Source organism: Chiloscyllium plagiosum, chromosome 6, assembly GCF_004010195.1.
Source record: "Chiloscyllium plagiosum isolate BGI_BamShark_2017 chromosome 6, ASM401019v2, whole genome shotgun sequence".
Lineage (NCBI taxonomy): Eukaryota > Metazoa > Chordata > Chondrichthyes > Orectolobiformes > Hemiscylliidae > Chiloscyllium > Chiloscyllium plagiosum.
In genome coordinates this window covers 94,505,723-94,526,415 of record NC_057715.1, presented here as the reverse complement: position 1 = coordinate 94,526,415, position 20,693 = coordinate 94,505,723, and the positions used below count along the sequence as shown (strand labels likewise).

General features: G+C 39.5%; 1 protein-coding gene and 1 long non-coding RNA gene across 4 annotated transcripts in view; one reads left to right on the top strand and one right to left on the bottom strand.

Annotated features, from left to right (window-relative positions):
* Positions 1-20,693, bottom strand: part of LOC122550839 — a 139,737-nt gene that overhangs the window by 46,242 nt on the left and 72,802 nt on the right. The window lies entirely within an intron of this gene.
* LOC122550838 (F-box-like/WD repeat-containing protein TBL1X) overlaps positions 99-20,693 on the top strand; it is a 399,066-nt gene continuing 378,471 nt past the window's right edge. For all 3 annotated transcript variants that reach the window (XM_043692158.1, XM_043692156.1, XM_043692157.1), the window contains exon 1: positions 99-591. The gene's annotated coding sequence lies outside the window, so the exon portion shown is untranslated. The remainder of the gene's footprint in view (positions 592-20,693) is intronic.

Genomic DNA, 20,693 nt, shown 5'->3' with positions numbered 1-20,693 from the left:
GGGGGGAGAGGGGGGGAGAGGAGGAGGGGGGGAGAGGGGGGGGGGAGGGGAGGAGAGAAGGGGGGAGGATGGGGGCGGTTGGTTTCCCCGTGCTCGCTCTGATGTTCCCGGGTGTGAGAGCCTGAGCGCGCGCCCGTCCCGAGCTCTCTGTCTCTCTCTGGGAGAATCTGGGAATGAATGTGGTAGACACCAGCAGCAGCTTCTGACGCCATTCCGCCATCAACTTTTACCTCTTTCTCTCTCTCCCCTCCCCCACCACCGTCTGTGTGTGTGTGTCTCTCTCTCTTTCTCTTTTCCCTCCCTCTTCATTTCCATTCGCCACCACATCGTTTCGGTGTCATTAGCTTTGGATCAAGACATACATGCGAATTATAGCTGATATTCTTCCAATTATAGGCCTTTCCGAGGCACATATTGACCGGCTCGACAAGAGAGAGACAGCCGGGTGATGAGTAATACTTGAAAACGATTCTTTTAAACCCTTTTGACATTCACATGTAGAAAAGAACACAACTAAAAAGTAGTTGGAGCTTTCGTTGTTGTGGAAGTGAAAACAAGCTCTGGGTTTTTAAAAAATCAGCATTGTATAAGGTAAGACATTTATATGTAGATACACCATTAATCTAAACAACTTTTTGAATGGTATTTCGGATTTTTATTTGTTCTATTTTAAAAAAAAACAGTTAAACTGAAATAGTTTTGGTTGGTGGGGGAGGGGTGCTTACAGTTGGGAAATAAGGGTTGTTGCTAAATAGTACTTTCTGTGACTTGGGAATATTAATTAATGTAATTCAAGGATCCTTAAAATCAAGCAGTGTTCGTTGGGGGGAAACATGGATTGAAGTAACGGCTCAGCGAGTTAATTTTTATGGTTAATTTATTCTTCATAAAAAGCAAAGTAGAACGGCCAAAATACATGTGCATGTGGTTGCTCGTACAGTTATGGGCTATAACATGAGTAGTGTTCAAAAGCACAGGAGGTTATAATGTATTGATTTTACACATGACACATTGTATACATAGTGATAACAATTGCTTCTCTTGTGAAACTAGGTCACAGATAGGTATGGCCACCGTTTACCTATTTAATGTGGATTGTTTAAATGCACAAGTTATCATTTCGATGTTCAGCGTTACTCTTTAAACCCTGGGAAAAGTGCAAAATTTGAAATATTCACCATGCAGATAGCGTGGATTGCCTGAGCAATGTGTTGGGGGAGGGGAAGCACACTGATTTAGTGTTTTATAGTAGGGAAACCACATATTCTGTTCACACACAATATTATGCAAGTGTATTTATTCTCCATGCTTACTGTTTGGCATTTACTTAGTAAATCTAGCACAATACACTTTATGCACCTTCAATAAATGTGTGCAAATATTTTAAATCAATTTGCAATTAATTTTGGGTCAAACCATACTGCAGTATTTGGGATGTACCCCTGTATATGTATATTGTTGGATTGAAGCGCTTTTACAACTACCTTTCATTGAAACACTAAACTGTATATCTTAATTCCACTTATTGCACTGTGATGACTTAGTTACATCACTTTAACTGTTTTCCCTAGTCTCCAAATTTGGAAATAAATGAAGTCTGACATTGAACAATCGTATGAATGTGAATAATAATGCTTGCACTGAAATTTGTTATATTTTCACTTGAGATTGACTGCAATTGGTCACTGTTGTACAGTTTTGCATTGTATGTGAAGACGATATTGATAATCCTCTATTTATACTAGCCATTGCTATCTTACTCTAAAGGTAGATACAATCCTTTTAAATCACTCTTAGTAATTCATGCAGAGTAGAGGATCACGTTCAGTTGCTAAACTGTGGCAAATTAGTGCTCTCAGAAGTTTGGAACATGACAGTTACCCTCTGGATTTGTGTGTGGAAATAATCAGCCAGGTTTCCCATTCCAAAATGCTGTCTAGTGACCTCAGTTGGAAAATACCAGTGTGTTGACATCTGATGAGAACAGGATTTGACTTGGCTGGGATGCCTTTCAAGGCCAAATAGTTTGCAAATATTCAGCTACAGAAATGTCACAGGGATTCCCTCCCATACCATAGGGTGGCGGGGTGTCTCACTGCTGCCTCACAGTACCAGGGGACCTGAGTTTGGTTCTATCTCAGACACCTGTCTGTAAACGGAGCTTACATATTCTCCCCGTGTCTATGTGGGTTTCCTCTGGGTGCTCTGGTTTCCTCCCATAGCCCAAAGATGTTCAGTTTAGATGGATTGGCCATGCTAAATTGCTCATGTTGTCCAAGGACCTGGTGGATTAGCCATGGGAAATGCAGGATTACAGAGAATTGGTTGGGTCAGTGTGGACTCAATGGACTGAATAGCCTGCTTTCAGTTGTAGAGATTTTATAAAACTGTCAGCACACCAGCCAATCCTCCAAAGAAATTCTGGATTAGTGGTGCTGGAAGGGCACAGCAGTTCAGGCAGCTTCCAAGGAGCAGCGAAATCGATGTTTCGGGCAAAAGCCCTTCCTCCAAAGAAACACCATTTCACAGTTTCTAACCAGTTTTGCCATTTATCCTGGCTGAAAGTCAACCATTTGAGGAAAGAAGATCTTTGACAGGGTGCAGAGGAGGTTTATCAGAATGGTTCATGTGATGAAGGAATTTAATCACATGGCCATGGTAGAGTAGCTGGGGTTGCTTTTATTGTAGTTAAAAAAAGGACTGAGAGGAAATTTGATACAGATGTCTAAGGTTGACTAGTTTAAATAAAATGAACAAATAAAAGCTGTTCCCCATTTTTAGATGGTGGGAGGGCAAAGATACATAGATTTAAAGCTTTTGGGCAAGAGATTCAAGGAGTGTGAGGAAGAACTTTTTGATGCGATGGCTAGAATTGACTTGGAACTTGCCTACGAGGCTGGTGGAAGTGAATGGTTTCAGTGAAGTTGAATGGGTATTTGAGGGAAATAAAATTGCAGAGCTAGAACGATACAGCAGGAGAATGGTACAGATTGGATGGCTCTACAGAAAGCTGATATTGCTCAAATTAAAGCAGGTGTCATTTGGCATAATAATAATTGTAAGTCAGGGTATCAGAGAGCTGCTATTGCCCAGAGAACAATACCTAGAATGTATTTATATCTTCAAAATGAAGAGGTAAAAATTGGATTTTAAAAAACCTGTTTTTAAAGTTCTGTGGTTAGACCTACATTGAGCTTAGTAATTGAGTCAGTTCATTGACATATTTCATGTTTAATCTCATGTGATATCCAATGTCAAAATGTAAATTGGTATAATTGTTGGTTACAGTTACTCAAAATTTTCAGTGCTGTGATGAAATATTGATCCAAAATTGTGTCCATTTTGAAGTACTTTCTGTACATTGTGGAAATTTAGATGGATTGGATTTTCTTAGAATTACTGATAGATGGTTTTTATAAAGTTTGCTGTTTAGTCCAAAAATATTGGCTCATTGGTGTAGGTCTTCAACTCGGCACCATGGCATAAAATGGACCATCGATTACAACAGCAATTAACATTGTCAAAGATCTTCTTTCCTCAAATGGTTGACTTTCAGCCAGGATAAATGGCAAAACTGATTAGAAACTGTGAAATGGTGTTTCTTTGGAGGATTGGCTGGTGTGCTGCCAATTTTATAAAATCACAGAATCGCTACAACTGGAAGCAGGCTATTCAGCCCATTGAGTCCATACTGCAGAAAATCCCAGGCATCAATTTTATATCTGGGGACTAAGTTTCGTTCCCCTGTCACCCCGTGTGCTTGCTGATCTTACTTTTAATCCCGTCAATCAATATCTTGATTTTAAAATTATTATTCATGCTTTCAGGTCGATCCCTGACTTCACACCCTCTGTGCCTCTATAATCTCCTTCTCCTGCACCACCAAGATATCTGTATTGCTCTAATTTTGGCCTCTTGAGCATCCTTGATTTTAGCTACCCCACATTGGTGGCTAAATTTATGTAAACTCTAAACTCTGTAATACCTTCCAATGCCTTCCTACTTCTCCACCCATCTTTGATCTTTTAAGGCGCTCTTTAAAACATACCTGTTTGAGCAACATTTATTTATGTTTCCTTTTGCAGGTTGATGTCATATTTTTCTAGTCCAGTGACTACAACTTAGAACTTCTCCTCCTTGAGTTCACATCCCTAAGCGACCTTGACTCTCCTCATCACTGTTACCTTCTCCAAACCTCCATGAATATAGCGTTTTTCCAATTCTGGCCTCTGATAGAGTCATCCAGCATGGAAGCAGCATCTTCAGTCCAACTGGTCCACACCGACCATCTTCCCAAACTAAACTAGTCCAACCTCCCTGCGTTTGGCCCATTTCCCTCCAAACCTTTCCAATTCATGTACTTTTCAAGTATCTTTTAAATGTTGTACCTGCATCCACCACTTCCTCTGGCAGTTCATTCCACACTAACCACTCTCTATGTAAAAATAAAAGTTGCCTCTGATGTCATTTTTCAAAACATTCTCCTCCCATGTTTAAAAATTTGCCCCCTGGTTTTGAACTCTCCCACCCTAGGGAAAAGACTCTTGCTATTCACTTTACCTATGCTCCTAATGATTTTATAAACTTCAAGAAGGTCACCCCTCAACCTCCTACAATTCAGTGAAAAAAACATCTATCCAGTCTATCCAGACTATTTTTATAACTCAAATCCTCCATTCCTGGCAATATCCTAGTAGATCTTTTATGAACCCACTCCAAGTTAATAATATCCTTCCTATAACAGGGCGACCAGAACTGCACACAGTACCCGAGAAGAGGTCTCTCACCAACGTCCTGTACAACATCAACATGATGTCCCAACTCATATACTCCAAGGTCTGTGCATTGAAGGCAAGCAAGCTAAATGCCTTCTTAATCACCCTGTCTACCTGTGATGCAAATTTCGAAGAATCATGTACCTGAATCCCTCCGTCTCTGTTCTACAACACTACCCAGGGCCCTACCATTCATTGTATAAGTCCTACCTTTTTGTTTTACCAAAATGCAATCTTATTAATTTCCAATTTGTGTCATCCCTTGTTTGGCTTTGCCTCTGGGAATTAGGCCTCTTGGATGAAAATTTCATACCTTAACCTCTGTGCTTGCGTTTTACCTCTCCCTCGAGACACTCATTAATACCTTTATGACCAAACCCTTTCAGTTTTAGCTTCTTATGTGGTTCAGTTTCATATTTTGTCTGATGATATTGGTTCTTCAAGGCACCTTTGGCCATTTTATTACACAAAAGGCACAATGTGAGTGCAAATTGTGTCCACAATGGAAGTTTTGTGACTGTAAAATTGTCATAATGTCTCAATGGGTAAATATGCTTTCCAGTTTTGCATCTTACTCCCAAGACTTACAGAACAGGAAACCCAGCTTCAGGGACTTTATGTAGAAAGTGATTTTGTATTTATTCAACTATGTTCAGTGATTGGCATTTAAATTGCTGCTGCAAAATACAGTAAACATGTTACAGCTTATAAGTGTATAACTTCCAAATGTGGCATTGCTCCAAATCAGTAGGTTCTTTCATAAGCGCTTTTAGGAGCAGGAAAAGGGCAGCTGACCCAATAAACCTCGACAATTGTAATAGATCTCAACCCTATGTTCTTGCCTTCACAATGCAAGCACTCCTATAGAGTTCTTCTTTTCATTATTTTAATGAAGGTGTGAACCTGAGTTAATGTATCCATTAAAATTGTGCAGAGGAATTTGACACATATGCTAAATATCTGTATGGTAACATTGCTGTCGCTCATTTTTTCCACTCATATCCTTTAATCATGCCTATTTCCAGAAATTTACTTCTGGAGGACCTCATTTAGATTACGTACTTCAATCACTTTGGTGGCATGTTCCATGCATTTGACAGTCCTATGGGGAATGGATTCAGCCTGAAGTTTCAATTAACTTTTTAAATTTTCAAATTTATACCTCCCAATCTTTGGAACCTTTTCAGTGTAAACAAATCATCCACATCAGCTTTAGCAAGGTCAAGGATAATTTTGAAAACTATTAGATCTCCTCAAAGCTGCTTGTATTCTGATGGAAACAGCTATTGGGTTTTTAAGTAAATCCTTATAGCTTAGCCTTTTGAGTCCTGGTATCAGCTTTTGATCCAAGCTATGTTGTCAAATGTTATACCATAACACTCATATTCCCTTTCCCCCTCTTAACACTAGTCAGGTGTAGTGCATATGAAATGTGCTGTGTGTCCTGGCCTCTTAGCACATTCGTCCTGAAAGCTGACACTTCTGAATGGCTAGTTCATACAAACATTGCAGGCTCACCCCTTGCACAGCCTTGCACGTAGACATGGCCTGAGAGCATAAGGGATTGACATGAAGATGTGTGGTGATGCGAAAAAGCAGCTTTGACACATCTGCTTGGGCTCTTTTAGTCTTGTTGACAACTTCTCTAACACTTTGATCATAATTTTGAGGTGCCAGTGTTGGACTGGGTTGTACAAAGATAAAAATTATGCAACACCAGGTTATAATCCAACAAGTTTATTTGGAAGGACTAGCTTTTGGAGCGCTCCTGCTTCATGATGTGGTTGTCTGTTTGATCAGAAGGCCTTGGGTGAAAGGCCCATTGTGCAGTGTATCCAAAAGGAGATTGATATGAGAGAGTTTGGATACCTCTTGTTCTGCCTCATTGTCAAGTCTGTACTAGTCTTGACTTTGCTGCTGTTTTCGTTGAGTATCGTGCTTGTATTTGGGAAAGCCCATTAATTTAGTAACAACTCAATCTGGATTAAACTTTTTTCATAATTTTATGTTTCTGTTCAACATTTTCACTTATTTTCAATCAATTGTTGAAGTGGCTATGAATTAGCTTGGAGAATGCGTAATTGTTTTCTTAATTATACATTCATTGCCAACAAGATTTAAAAGTATTGTTACTTTTTAAAACTATTTGTGGAAAAGAGAAGATTCATGTTCTGCTTAGTCCACTGCACAGAAAAAATCTTGCCCCATTCCTCCGTATAACTTGAAATTTCACAAAAGCGTTTTTACGTACATCTGACAAAAATGTGTCTTTTGGGCTTAAAACCGTGCCTCCTTTTTGCAGTGTGGGTGAGGATGTTTAAAAAACAGTTGTGCATTATTTAAGTTCAGACTTCTGATGTTGTAGTTTTTAAAAGGTAGTGTGATTCAAAGGTGTTGGAACTCATCTGATATGTATTGTATATGGAAGTTGTTTGAAAATTGCAGTTATTAATATTATCTGAGTGTTGAAATAATGACTATAGGGCCTGTATGTTAATATTGATGTTCCATTGCAATGGTTAATATTACAAGTCGATGTGCCAGCTGACACTGTCAGCAGCAGTGAATTGTTTACATGTGTACCACCTAACCATAGATAAGAGATTGTGATGTAAAACTGTAATACAACTGTTGACCATATACTAATATATGAGCATTTGTTGACAACTCATTACATTGTTGACGGTGTTTTGTGATTTCCAATAAACTGCCATTCACACTCTAATGTTGTTTCAAATAAAGGGATGGTGAATTTTCTGTCAATTAAGCTATTTTGCCAGACATTGGATAGTTATAACTACATTATCTGGCTTTCATTTTTGCTTAAAATTTATGTTGAATCTTAGACCATAAGATTATATGAGCAGAATTAGCCCATTCATCACATTGAGTCGGCTCCACCATTCGAACATGGCTGATATGTTTCTCAACCCCATTCTCCTGCCTTCTCCCTGTAACCCTTGATCCCCTGACTAATAAAGAACCCTGTTTATCTCTGTCTTAAATGCACTCAATGACTTGACCTCCCCAGCCCTCTGCCATAATGATTTTCACGGATTACCACAGAATTCCACAGAAATTCCTCCTCATCTCAGTTCTTAAGGGCTTTCACTCTGAAGTTGTTCTCCTGGGTCCTAATCTCTCCTACTACTGGAAACATCTTCCATATGTCCACCTTATTCAGGCCTGTAAGTTTCAATCAGATCCGCCTCCAATCCTTTTAAAATCCATCAAATACAGACGTGGAGTTCTCGACCTCACAAGACTAGCTCTTCATTCCTGGGATCAGTCTTGTAAACCTCCTCTGCACCTTCTCTAATGCCAGTACATCTTTCCTTAGATATGGGGCCCAAAACTGCTCTCAATATTTCAAATTCAGTTTGTCCAGAGCCCCTACATCTCTGCTTTTGTTTTTAGCCGTCTTGAAATGAATGGCAACCTTCCCAACTGCCAACCGAACCTGCGTGTCAATTTTCAGAGATTCCTTTGCGCTTCAGATTTCTGAAGCCTTTCCTGTTTAGAAAAGAGTCAACACCTCTATTCTTCCTACCACCATGTATAACCTCTCACTTTGCCACAACGTACTCCATTTGCCACATCTTTGCCCACTAGTCTACAAGTCCTTCTGTAGTCTCCAGCTTCCTCAACACTATCTGTCCCTCCACTTATATTTGTGTCTTAAACAAACGTAGCAACAATGCTGTCAGTTCCTTCATCCAGGTTATAATGTATAATGTAAATGGTTGTCCCAACACTAGTCTCTGTGGAACTCCACTAGTCATTGGCTGCCATCCTGAAAAAGACCCCTTTTATCTCTGCTCTCTGTCTTCTGCCATTTAGCCTATCCTCTGTTCATGCCAGTATCTTGTTCCTAACACCTTGGGTTCTTATCTTATTAAGCAGCCTCCTGTGCGGCACATTGTCGTAGACCTTTTGGAAATCCAAATAGATAATGTTCAATGGCTCTTCTTTCTTTAGCTTGCTTGTTATCTCCTCAAAGAATTCTAATAGATTAGTCTGGCATGAAGTCATGCTGACTCTGCTTACATTCACCATGCACTTTCAAGTACTCAGTAATGTCAAATCTTAATCTCTAAAATCTTACCGACAATGAGGTCAGCCTGTAGTTTGCTGTCTTCTGCCTCGCTTCCTTCTTAAACAGGGGTGTTACATTAGTCACTTTCCAATCCTCTGGAATTGGTGATTCTTGAAAGATCACCAATGCCTCCACAATCTCCTCGGCTGTGTCCTTCAGCATTCTAGGATATAGACCATCTGGTCTAGGTGACTCATCTGCCTTCAAACTTTTCAACTTCCCCCAACACCTTTTCCTTAGTGATGGCCACTCATCTTTGCCCCCTGACTCTCTTGAAGCCCTGGTATGTTGCTGATGTCTTCCACATGAAAAATAATGCAGAGTACCTATCAATTCCTCTGCCATTTCTTTGTACCCCATTACTACTTCTCCAGTCTCATTTTTGAATGGTCAAATGTCCACTCTTGTATTCTTTTATTTTTTAAATATCTAAAAAAAACTCCTGCAATCTTCTTTTGTGTTACTAGTTAGCCTAGTCTCATATTTCATCTTCTCTTGCCCACTCTCCAATTACTGTTTTAGTTATCCTCTGGTTTTTAAAGGCTTCCCAATCCTCTAGCTTCCCACTAATCCTCACCATATTGTATGTTTTTTTATTTTTTGCTTTAATGCTGTCCCTCACCCATAGTTGCCTTATTCTCTACTTAGCATGTTTCTTTTTCTTTGGAAGGAATTTTTGCTGTGTATCCAGATTAGCCCCAGAAGCTCCTGCCATTGCTGCTCCACTATCTTTCCTGGTAGGCTTCAAGAAGGAAGCATATGTAAGGTATAGACCGGATAGATCGAATGAATCCTTTAGAGTATAAAGGCAGTAGGAGTATACTTAAGAGGGAAATCAGGAGGGCAAAAAAGGGGCATGAGATAGCTTTGGCAAATATAATTAAGGAGAATCCAAAGGGTTTTTACAAATACATTAAGAACAAAAGGGTAACTAGGGAGAGAATAGGGCCCCTCAAAGATCAGCAAGGTGGCCTTTGTGTGGAGCCGCAGAAAATGGGGAGATACTAAATGAGTATTTTGCATCAGTATTTACAGTGGAAAAGGATATGGAAGATATAGAATGTAGAGAGATAGATGGTGACACCTTGCAAAATGTCCATATTACAGAGGAGGAAGTGCTAGATGTATCGAAACGCATAAAGGTGGATAAATTCCCAGGACCTGATCAGGTGTACCCTAGAACACTGCAGGAAGTGAGAGAAATGATTGCTGGGCCTCTTGCTGAGATACTTGTATCATCGATAGTCACAGGTGAGGTGCCGGAAGACTAGAATTTGGCTAACATGGTGCCACTGTTTAAGAAGGGTGCTAAGGAAAAGCCAGGGAACTATAGACCAGTGAGCCTGACGTCGGTGGTGGGCTAGTTGTTGGAGAGAATCCTGAGGGACAGGGTGTAAATGTATTTGAAAAGACTAGGACTGATTAGGGATAGCCACCATGGCTTTGTGCGTGGGAAATCATGGCTCACAAACTTGATTGAGCTTTTTGAAGAAGTAACAAAGAGGATTGATGAGGGCAGAGCGGTAGATGTGATTTATATGGACTTAAGTAAGGCGTTCAACAAGGTTCCCGATGGGAGACTGGTTAACAAGGTTAGATCTCACAGGATACAGGGAGAACTAGCCATTTGGATACAGAACTGGCTCAAAGGTAGAAGACAGAGGGTGGTGGTGGAGGGTTGTTTTTCAGACTGGAAGCCTGTGACCAGTGGAGGTGTTGGGTCCTCTACTTTTTGTCATTTACATAAATGATTTGGATGCGAGCACAAGTGGTACAGTTAGTAAGTTTGCAGATGACTCCAAAATTGGAGGTGTCGTGGACAGCAAAGAAGGTTACCTTAGATTACAACAGGATCCTGATCAGATGGGCCAATGGGCTGAGAAGTGGCAGGTGGAGTTTAATTCAGATAAATGCGAGGTACTGCATTTTGGGAAAGCAAATCTTAGCAGGACTTATACACTTAACGGTAAGGTCCTAGGGAGTGTTACTGAACAAAGAGACCTTGGAGTGCAGGTTCATAACTCGTTGAAAGTGGAGTCGCAGGTCGATAGATAGTGAAGGAGGAGTTTGGTATGCTTTCTTTTATTGGTCAGAGTATTGCGTACAGGAGTTGGGAGGTCATGTTGTGGCTGTACAGGACATTGGTTATCCCGCTGTTGGAATATTGCGTGCAGTTCTGGTCTCCTTCCTAACGGACAGATGTTGTGAAAATTGAAAGGTTTCAGAAAAGATTTACAAGGATGTTGCCAGGGTTGGAGGATTGGAGCTATAGGGAGAAGCTGACCAGGCTGGGGCTGGTTTCCTTTGAGCGTCGGAGGCTGAGGGGCGACCTTATAGAGGTTTACAGAAGTATGAGGGGCATGGATAGGATAAATAGATAAAGTCTTTTCCCTGGGCCTAGAGAGCATAGGTTTAGGGTGAGAGGGGAAAGATATAAGAGATCTAAGGGGCAACGTTTTCACACTGAGTGTGGTAGGTGTATGGGATGAGCTGCCGGAGGAAGTGGTGGAGGCTGGTACAATTGCAACATTTAAGAGGCATTTGAATGGGTATATGATTAGGAAGGGTTTGGAGGGATATGGGCTAGGTGCTGGCAGATGGAACTAGATTGGGTTGGGATATCTGGTCGGCATGGATGGGTTGGTCCGAAGGGTCTGTTTCCATGCTGTACATCTCTATAACTCTATGACTCTAATCAACTCTGGCCGGTTCCAATTTCATATTTTTGTAGTTACCTTTATTCAATTCCTCATCTCCCGCCTAGGAACCCTCCAATCACAAGGGATGAACTCAGATTTCTGCAGTTTCCTCATTTCCCCTCCCCCCACCTTGTATAATCCCAACCCTCGAACTCAGCACCACCTTCCTAACCTGCAATCTTCTTCCTGACCTCTCCGCCCCCACCCCCACTCCGGCCTATCACCCTTACCTTAACCTCCTTCCACCTATCGCATTTCCAACGCCCCTCCCCCAAGTCCCTCCTCCCTATCTTTTATCTTAGCCTGCTTGGCACACTCTGCTCATTCCTGAAGAAGGGCTCATCCCCAAAATGTCGATTCTCCTGCGCCTTGGATGCTGCCTGACCTGCTGCGCTTTTCCAGCATCACATTTTCAGCTTTATTCAATTACAATCCCATTACATCTGATTCAATCTTCTCTCTCTAAAACTGCAAAGTGAATTCTATCATATTATGGTCCCTGCTCTCTAGGAGCTCCTTCACTTTAAGCTCTCTATTCAAGGTTGCCTCATTATACACCACTAAATCCAGAATCGCTTGTTCCCATTGGGATCTACCGAAAGCTGCTCCAAAAAACATTTTGTAGCCATTCCAGGAATTCTTTTTCTTGAGATCTGTTACCAACCTGATTTTCCCAATCATTGCACATATTGAGGTCCCCTAGGATTATTGTAATAGTGCTTTTCTTACAAACATTTTCTGTCTCCTGATTTATTTTCTTCCTGACATCTTGACTACTACTAGGAGGCCTTACACAATGCCCATTATGGATTTTTTTCCTTTGCAGTTCCTCAACCCTATCTATACAGATTCTACGCCTTTTTGACTATGTGTCGCATCATGTTTCATTTCTTACAAACATGGCAACCCTGCCTCCTCTGCCCAACTGCCTCTCCTTTCAATAGGACGTGTATACTTGGATATTTAGTTCCCTGCCGCAATACCCTTGCAACCATGTCTCTTCAACACCGTCAGTCCTGTGTTGAATGTTCCTCCTTCTCACAGTTGTCTCCTTAGTTTAAACCATAACCACAGTCCTGGCTATGCAATTCACAAGGACTCTGGTCATAACATGATTTGGGTGGAGGCCATACTATTGGAAAAGCTCCCTCCATCACCAGTACTGATACCAATTTCCCATGAATTCAAACTAGTTTCTCCCACTCCAATCTTTGAGCCACTCATTTACCTCTTTAATCTTATTGACCTTGTGCCAATTTGCTCATGGCTCAGACGGTAATCCAGAGATGGACTTTTTTTAACTTAACCCCCAGCTGCTCATCTTCCCTCAGCAGAACCTCTTTCCACTTTCTACTTATATTGTTGGCACCCACGTGAAGCACACCAACTGGATCTTTCCCCTCCCACTTCAAGTTCCTCTGCTAAATCTGCTTCCTCACTAAATAATTTTACATGTTCTGTCTTGTATTTTAATTATGCTTAAATTGTTTCTGATAGTAAAGGTATTGTACATGGAGTTTTAAAATATACAATTTTGTTTAAAGGAAATCTTCATTGAAAGCTTGAGTTACGTTAATGAATCATAGTGCTGTGCTGAGTTCACTAATTGTTACCAGAGTGGTATGCTGTTGGCCTCCATTCCCTCATATTCAGAATGCCGAGTGTTGTATTTCTGATCACTAAATCACTGATGAAGATGGGATTGATGCTTGGTTCTGATGTCCTCCAAAGATCAATGGCATGTTGGCAGCTGCAGTTGATGGCATTTTGAACTAGCAATTGATGATCATTGAGCCACATTCTAGTGTTTCAAGAAGAGAAAATATTATGAAAATAATATATAAATTTATTACTGAAATATTTGTGTTTGAACGTATTCCAATAACAGCCTTTCCTTCATTTGACTGCTCTGTCAGAACCTCATCACATCACATCAGGATCTTCTCTACATTGCAGAGACCAAACGTAAACTCGGGGCATGTTTTGTCGAGCATGTCTGGCAGACCGCAGGACTGACCTGACCTCCCAATCACCATCCATTTTAATCCCCCCCTCCCCCCCAACTTTCCGACATGACCATCCTTGGCTTCCTCCATTGCCACAGTGAATCAGACCGCAAATTGGAGGAACAACACCTCACCTTCTGCCTGGGCAGCCTACAGTTGGGAGGATTCAACGCTGAGTTCTCCAATTTCAATTAACCTTCCTTCCTGGCCCTGACTCCTTTCCCAGCTCCTCCCCCACTCTTCCGTTCCTCTGATCGACCCTTCTTTCTAGCTACAACTGGATTCACTCCTTCCATCGACCAACCAGGTCATATCCTCTACCTGTGTCCACCTACCCCTACTTACCCAACACCCCTTACTTGCAACTCTCCTTACATCCACCCGCCCCAGGTCCTGAAGAAAGGTTCTACCTGAAACATTGACTTCTCCACCTCTTGGTGCTGCCTGGCTTGCTGTGTTCTTCCATCCTTCTGCTTGTCTACCTTGGATTCCAGCATCTGCAGTTTTTTTGTCTCTAACCAAGAATCTCATCACTGTTTACTAGGCTGGGTGGCATTTCTTTTGTCCTCAAGTAGAATGGCTCATGCAGTCTTGAAAAATGAGATAATTTCATATTGAGTTTATATTTTGTAGTCAGCAGAATAATGATGGGATTTGTTTCCAGCCTCGAAGAAAACTGCTCATAAGTCTCTATATTGATTAAAACTTTCCTGATAATTTTATTCTGGTGCCACCTGGAGGGAATCTCTGATGTCCAGCAACAGCGATGTCATCAACTGGCTAAGCAACCAACACATTGAAAAATGTTCACAGAAATCCAAATTAGAAAGTAACGTGCAAGTTTTATAGCTCACCTTTTACAATTTTAAAGAAAGTGAAATGAAAGTTCGGACAAACACATGGGGTTAAGGTGAAAGTTGAAATATTGTAAACAGACTTTAACACTTAAAGAGAAGGTAAAAGTTTATGGAATATTTTTATTGGAATTGAGAAGTGACTCAAAATATAAAGATTTTCACTGTCTGAAAGAGCATTTGGTAGTAGCTATAATTTAGTAGCCTTTAGAAGGACAGTTATGTTTCATTCAATAATGTATAATTTCCTTGACTTTTTACAGTGAGAATTGTACATTTTGGAGGTTCGCATTAATTCAGTGATTTCAAATTGACTTCCATTTGTAAGGACTTCAGCACACCATGTGGAGAAGCAAAGAATTAGAGACAGGGATTTCTGGATTTCCATGTTTAACTGCACGTGTGGTCACCAGAAGGTAGAGTAATGATGACAGAAGTTTAGGCATCTTTCGACATGGCCGCAACCACAAAACCAGGTCATAAGATTATAAGAGGATTTGAAAGAGTAATAAAACATAAGGGAATATGGAATTTCAAAGTAGGAGTAATCCATATGGTCCTTTGAGCCGCTTCTGTCATTCAATAAGACCTGGTTGTGGTCTCAATTCAAGCAGATGGTGTGAGCAGTTTTCCTTTATCCAGAGAACCTAGAACTGGGCAACATGGCTTCAGGATCGGGGTCAGTCATTTACAACCGAATTAAGAAATTTCTTAACTTATAATATGAATCTTTGGAATTCTCTATTCCGGAGGGCAGTGGGTGCTCATTCATTAAGGCTGAGTTTGAGAGATTTTTGGACAATAAGAAATCAAATAATGTGGGAAAGGGAAATTAAGATCAGCCATAAGCCTAATAAATAGCACAGCACTGTACACTCAAGGTTCTGTGACTTACACCTGCTCCTTATATTCTTAGCAGCACTTTTGAAGCACAATTTTAAGTTTAAAATTTTGCTCTTTTTTCATTATATTTTGTTCTATAATCCTGATGGTAACTACATTTTAATCTTCGTTAATAATGCGCAGATCGATTGTTTATGTTCAACCTGTTGAAAGGCAGAAAAACTATAAATCCAATTGAAAGTATATCAGGGTTTTCAAGAGATATGATGGATATCTTCTATTATAAACTACAAACTAATTAAGCTTTGGAAACTCATTCATCCATGTGAAATTGTAGAGTATTACTAAATGTTATTATTGAGCCTATCTATGTGCAGGTCTTTTTTATTCCTTTGACACCCAATCTGCTTTGCATTTTCTGAAAATTAAAATCTGTTAATCTCTTTCATCTTTACTATCAAGTGACAGGCCTACAGGCCATTTTGTCCCAATGTCATTGTCTAGTTCGCATTTGACCTCAGGGTGCTGCTGTCCCAAGATAGCAATAGAAATGAAATTTAAATTTTAAATTGAAAAATAGTCTTTTCTGGGGATTTTAATTTATCAGTGTATCGTTGTCCACATGCAAAGCAAAACCTTAAGTTGAGTAACCTAACATAGAACTGTACATTCTGATTGATGAAACAGTCTTTATTTTAAAAGTTGAGTGTGACTTGGCATGTAAACACTTTGTCAGTTGTATTCATACCGAGGATTTAATTGGGATTTAATATATATAAGCAAGGACAACTTAGCTGTTCCCTAAATAAAGTATAAGTTAACTTATTTAAAATTTGCATGTTTTTCTTGGTAGCTCATTAATTCAGTGAGTATACAAATTGAGTTGTTGATAGCAAAGGAAATGTTGAATCAAATTGCTAAGTAATCCGTAATCCACAAAAATTCAGTTGAAGGGAGCATGTTGCTTTGTTGTAAACTCGGGCTGAATTGACATAATACTTAAGATGCAAATGTGGTGGAGACTGAAATAATTTTCACAAACATTCCATCACGTAAAGTTGAAAGAATCCTATCCCATAATAAGAAAAAAACTCATGGACTTAACTATCAACCCTGTTGTCTTACCTCTACGAAATCACAAAGATAAATAGATTTTTAGTTAAGCGAGTTAAAGGATGTAGGAGAGTGGAGTTAAGTAAAGATTAGCCATGATCATATTGAATGGGTGAGCAGGCTTGAAGGGTTGACTAGCCAACTGTGTTCGTATTTTTAATGTTCTTAGTCTGACCTACTTCATGCTTTCACCACTTTCAGTTTTAATTTTAATTTCATATTTAAAACCTCTGCTGTAGTTTGCTTTTTGCCCACAAAAATATATGCTTTCTAAAGGCAAATAAACAATCATCTGTGCCTTTGTCCCCTCAGGAACATCAGTATAATGTACATCAGTATAGCTAGCTCTCCTCCCTTCACTGATCCACATTATAGTCCTGGATTGTTGCCATCATTTTGTAAAAGGTCTTCCTGTCAAACAATGCTGATCTGCTTGAAATAAAATGTCTGCCAGAGTGATTGTGGTTAGTATCAGTAATGGAAGATGTCAGCCCTGTTGGTAATGCTTTAATGGGGAGTTTCGAATAGATAAATAATGTAAAACTGCTGGTATATTATTTGTTTCTGAATTCAGCTAACATAGTTACTCATGGTTTATCAATGTTCAACTCACTTTGATATAATATTAGCAAATAATATTCTTCGTGGCTATTCTCTAAAGTCTTTTCCTCTTTGATTTCAGCATCATCATTAGTGCCCAGTGAGATAAGATTCTTCTTTATTTCTAACAATGTGTTCTATATATTGTGTAGAAACATACTTTATATTTCTGATCTCAGCACTGTCTTTTCCAAGTTTTGCTATATGTTGAGAATATTGTCTCATGATAGGACACAGTAACATAGATGTCAGTGTTCAAGAGTGAGATGTTAGAAATCTGATGATTGTTTCATTGATGAATTCCATTGCTGGTGTCCACCTCCTTGCTGTCCTCGAGCATTGTCCTTGCAACTGTTAATGGAGTAGTTCCTTATACAGTAAAGGCTATATCATGTTACCCTCAAGTTCACGTGACTGTCTTCCTGACAGAGTTCGGGGAGGGCAAATATAGAATGTGCCCAATATGTTAAATTCCAAGAACTCTGGCATTCACCAGGATCTCATACTCTGAGGAAGATAAAGTAATTTTGAGCTTCTGAGGCATGCATATTTTGGTTAAACCTGATTGATTACCTGAATAAGTCAACGCATTATAATAGGAGCAGGATTATGTCATTCAGCCCTTCGAGCCTGAACAGCTGCCATTCTTTTGAATCATGGTTGTTATGTGTCTAAACTCCATTTGCAAGCATTTGATCCCTATTTCCTGATATTCTTTCGGAATTAATAAAAGGCCTGTTGATTTCACAATTAAAAGTTTAAATTAGCCTACTATCCACAGCTTTTTGTGTGAGAGAGTTCCAGGTTTCCACCACTGTCTGTGAGAAAAAGTGCTTCTTAAAAAATGTGATGTTATCTGAGGAGGAAACAGAAGAAATTCGTTAAGTGTAATTATACACCTGAAAGCTATTCTGGGCAAATGCATTTGGCTGCTTTCTCATTATTTCACTTGTTTATGTGGAAGTGATGAATTTTCAATATCCTAGTGTGCTACTCTTCATTAATGGGAGCATTTGCAGAGTTATGTTAATATTTATTGCATGAAATACATTTTTCAGTATTGTTCAGGTACAGTTTAAGCAATAAATGTCACTAGAGAAGTTAACCACAAAGCAGTTCCTTTATGTGTGAAGTAAGAGGCTTTGTTTATTTATGGAAAATAATATGACAGGAAATGGTGTTATGATGTCTCTTTTGAAGATTTGATGCTGGTGGGTTCATGGAGACATTATAAATAGCACAGACAAATGGTTGAGTGAACATATCCTACTAAAAAATAAAGGTTTTATATAAGCTGCTGGGAATATAGATATTTATCAATTTTTTTTTAATGCAGTTAGTATTTGAGTGCTGCTGGTTTTCACAGACTTTCATAAGGCTGATTGTTTTTAAAAAATGCAAGACTTAGATTTACATAGCATTTTTCACATACTCCATATACCAACAACTTGAATTTATTTAATGCCTTTAGCAGAATAAAATATCATGAGGCATTTCATATGATCACTGATTCAAAATTTTTAAGCCATACAAGATGTTAATTAAGCAAATGAGAAAGCATTGTTTAAAAAATCTTAACACAGGAGGAAGGAATTCCAGAGCTTTAGGACCTTGGCATGACCACCAGTGGTAGAATGATTAATATTCAGGATGCCCAAATGGATTGAATTAGGACTGCGGATAATGCAGTGTTTTATGGCAGGCGGAGATAAGAGACAAGAAGAGTGAGGTACTGGAGTGATTTGAAAGCGAGGATGCGAATATTGAAATTGAGGCATTTCTTAACTGAGAACCAATGTAGGTCAGCAAACAAGGAGATGATAGGTAAACAGAAGTGGGTACAAGTTATGACAAAGATAGCAAAAAGCTAGATGACCTCAAGTTTATGGAGGGTAGAAGAGAGAAATTGATAAGAAATGCGTTGGAATAGTCAAGTCAGCAGTAATAAAGGCATTTCTGAGAGTTAGATAGTAACATTCAAATTAGGTAAAAACAATGACTGCAGATGCTGGAAACCAGATTCTGGATTAGTGATGCTGGAAGAGCACAGCAGTTCAGGCAGCATCCAAAGAGCTCCTTGGATGCTGCCTGAACTGCTGTGCTCTTCCAGCACCACTAATCCACATTCAAATTAGGAGCAGGAGTGGGCCATGAACTTGCTGTGCCATTTGATAATATCACTGATCTAATTGTAACCTCAAATCCGTGTTCCTGCCTAATCTTTCACCCCCCTGTTTAACAAGAATTTATCTACGTCTGCCCTAAAGATATTTAAGGACTCTGCTTCCACCACCTTTTAAGAGAGTTCCAAAGACCTCGACCCTCTGGGAAAAAGTCCCCTCATCTCTCTGCTATAAATGGATGACCGCTGACATTTAAACAGTGACTTCTAGTTCTAGATACGTCCATAAAAGGAAACATCCTCTCCACATCTACCCTTGGAAATACTCAAGATCGTCTATATTTCAATTGAGTCACCTCTCACTCTTCAGCAGATACAAGCCAAGCCAATGTAACCTGCCTCATATGACAATTCAAGGTATTAGTCCAGTAAACCTTCTTTGGACTGCCTCCAATATATTTATGTCTATTCTTAAATAAGCTGCCAATGCTGTGTACAGTACTCCACATGTGGTTTCACCAGTGCCCCATATAATCTGCCCAATTTTACATTCAATCTCCCATGCTAATTAATTGCTATACTTTTTGCAATTAATGCACAAGGACATCCAGATCTCTCTGCTGATGAGCTGAGACAAGAACAATGTTTTGAGGATGAAAGTAGACAACTTTGATGACACGCAAATGTGGTTGGAAACTCATCCTAAGATCAAATATGCACTTAAGGCTATGCAGAGACTAGTTCAATCTCAAGACAGTTGTTACAGAGAGCGGTAGAATCTCTAGCTGGAGAACAGATTTTTTTATAAATATGTGGACTGAAGACAAAGATTTCCCAGTACTTGGAGGAAATTTCTGTTCATCCAGTACCAGATGTTGGATAAGCAGATTGATGGTTTAGAAACAATACAGTGGTTGAGAGAGGTGCTGGTGAGGTAGAATTGGATGTTGTCAGCATATGTGTGGAAGCTGTCTCTATTTTTAGATGATGTCATCAAGGGGTAATTTACAGATGAGTAATGGGAGGGGATAAGTACATGGGTTATTGGTAGATCTCAGAGGTGTTGGCATGACAGTGAGAAGAGAAGTCTAAGTGCTTCAGAACCAGTGAATTATTTTTGAAGTATTATAAGCTTGGAAATGTTAACAGCCAACTCCAACAAACAGCAGTGATATTGATTTAAAACGATTTATTGATCAGAATTAAAGGGATACATTTTCACCAGGATATTGGAGATAATACACTTGCTGTCTTTTAATCTAGTGCTATGGGATCTTTTTTGTCGACTTGAAAGAGTAGATGACGCCAAGGTTTAGTGTCTTACCTAAAAGGTGACACCAGTGACAGTGCAATAGCATTTTGTGCTCAAGGTTCTAATATTAGTAAGAGTACAATAAAGAATTTGAGATGGACCCTTAATAATATGGAGGAAGGTACACTTGCGAAATCTCAAACTTGCCAGTTACATTTGCTTGAACAATTAATTTCCATGCTTTTAAACTGGCGCAGTCTGGTGAAACTGATTTAACTGGAATATTTAGAAGGAATTTTTTTTTGTTGACGGAATATCATGTGCAACAAAAAA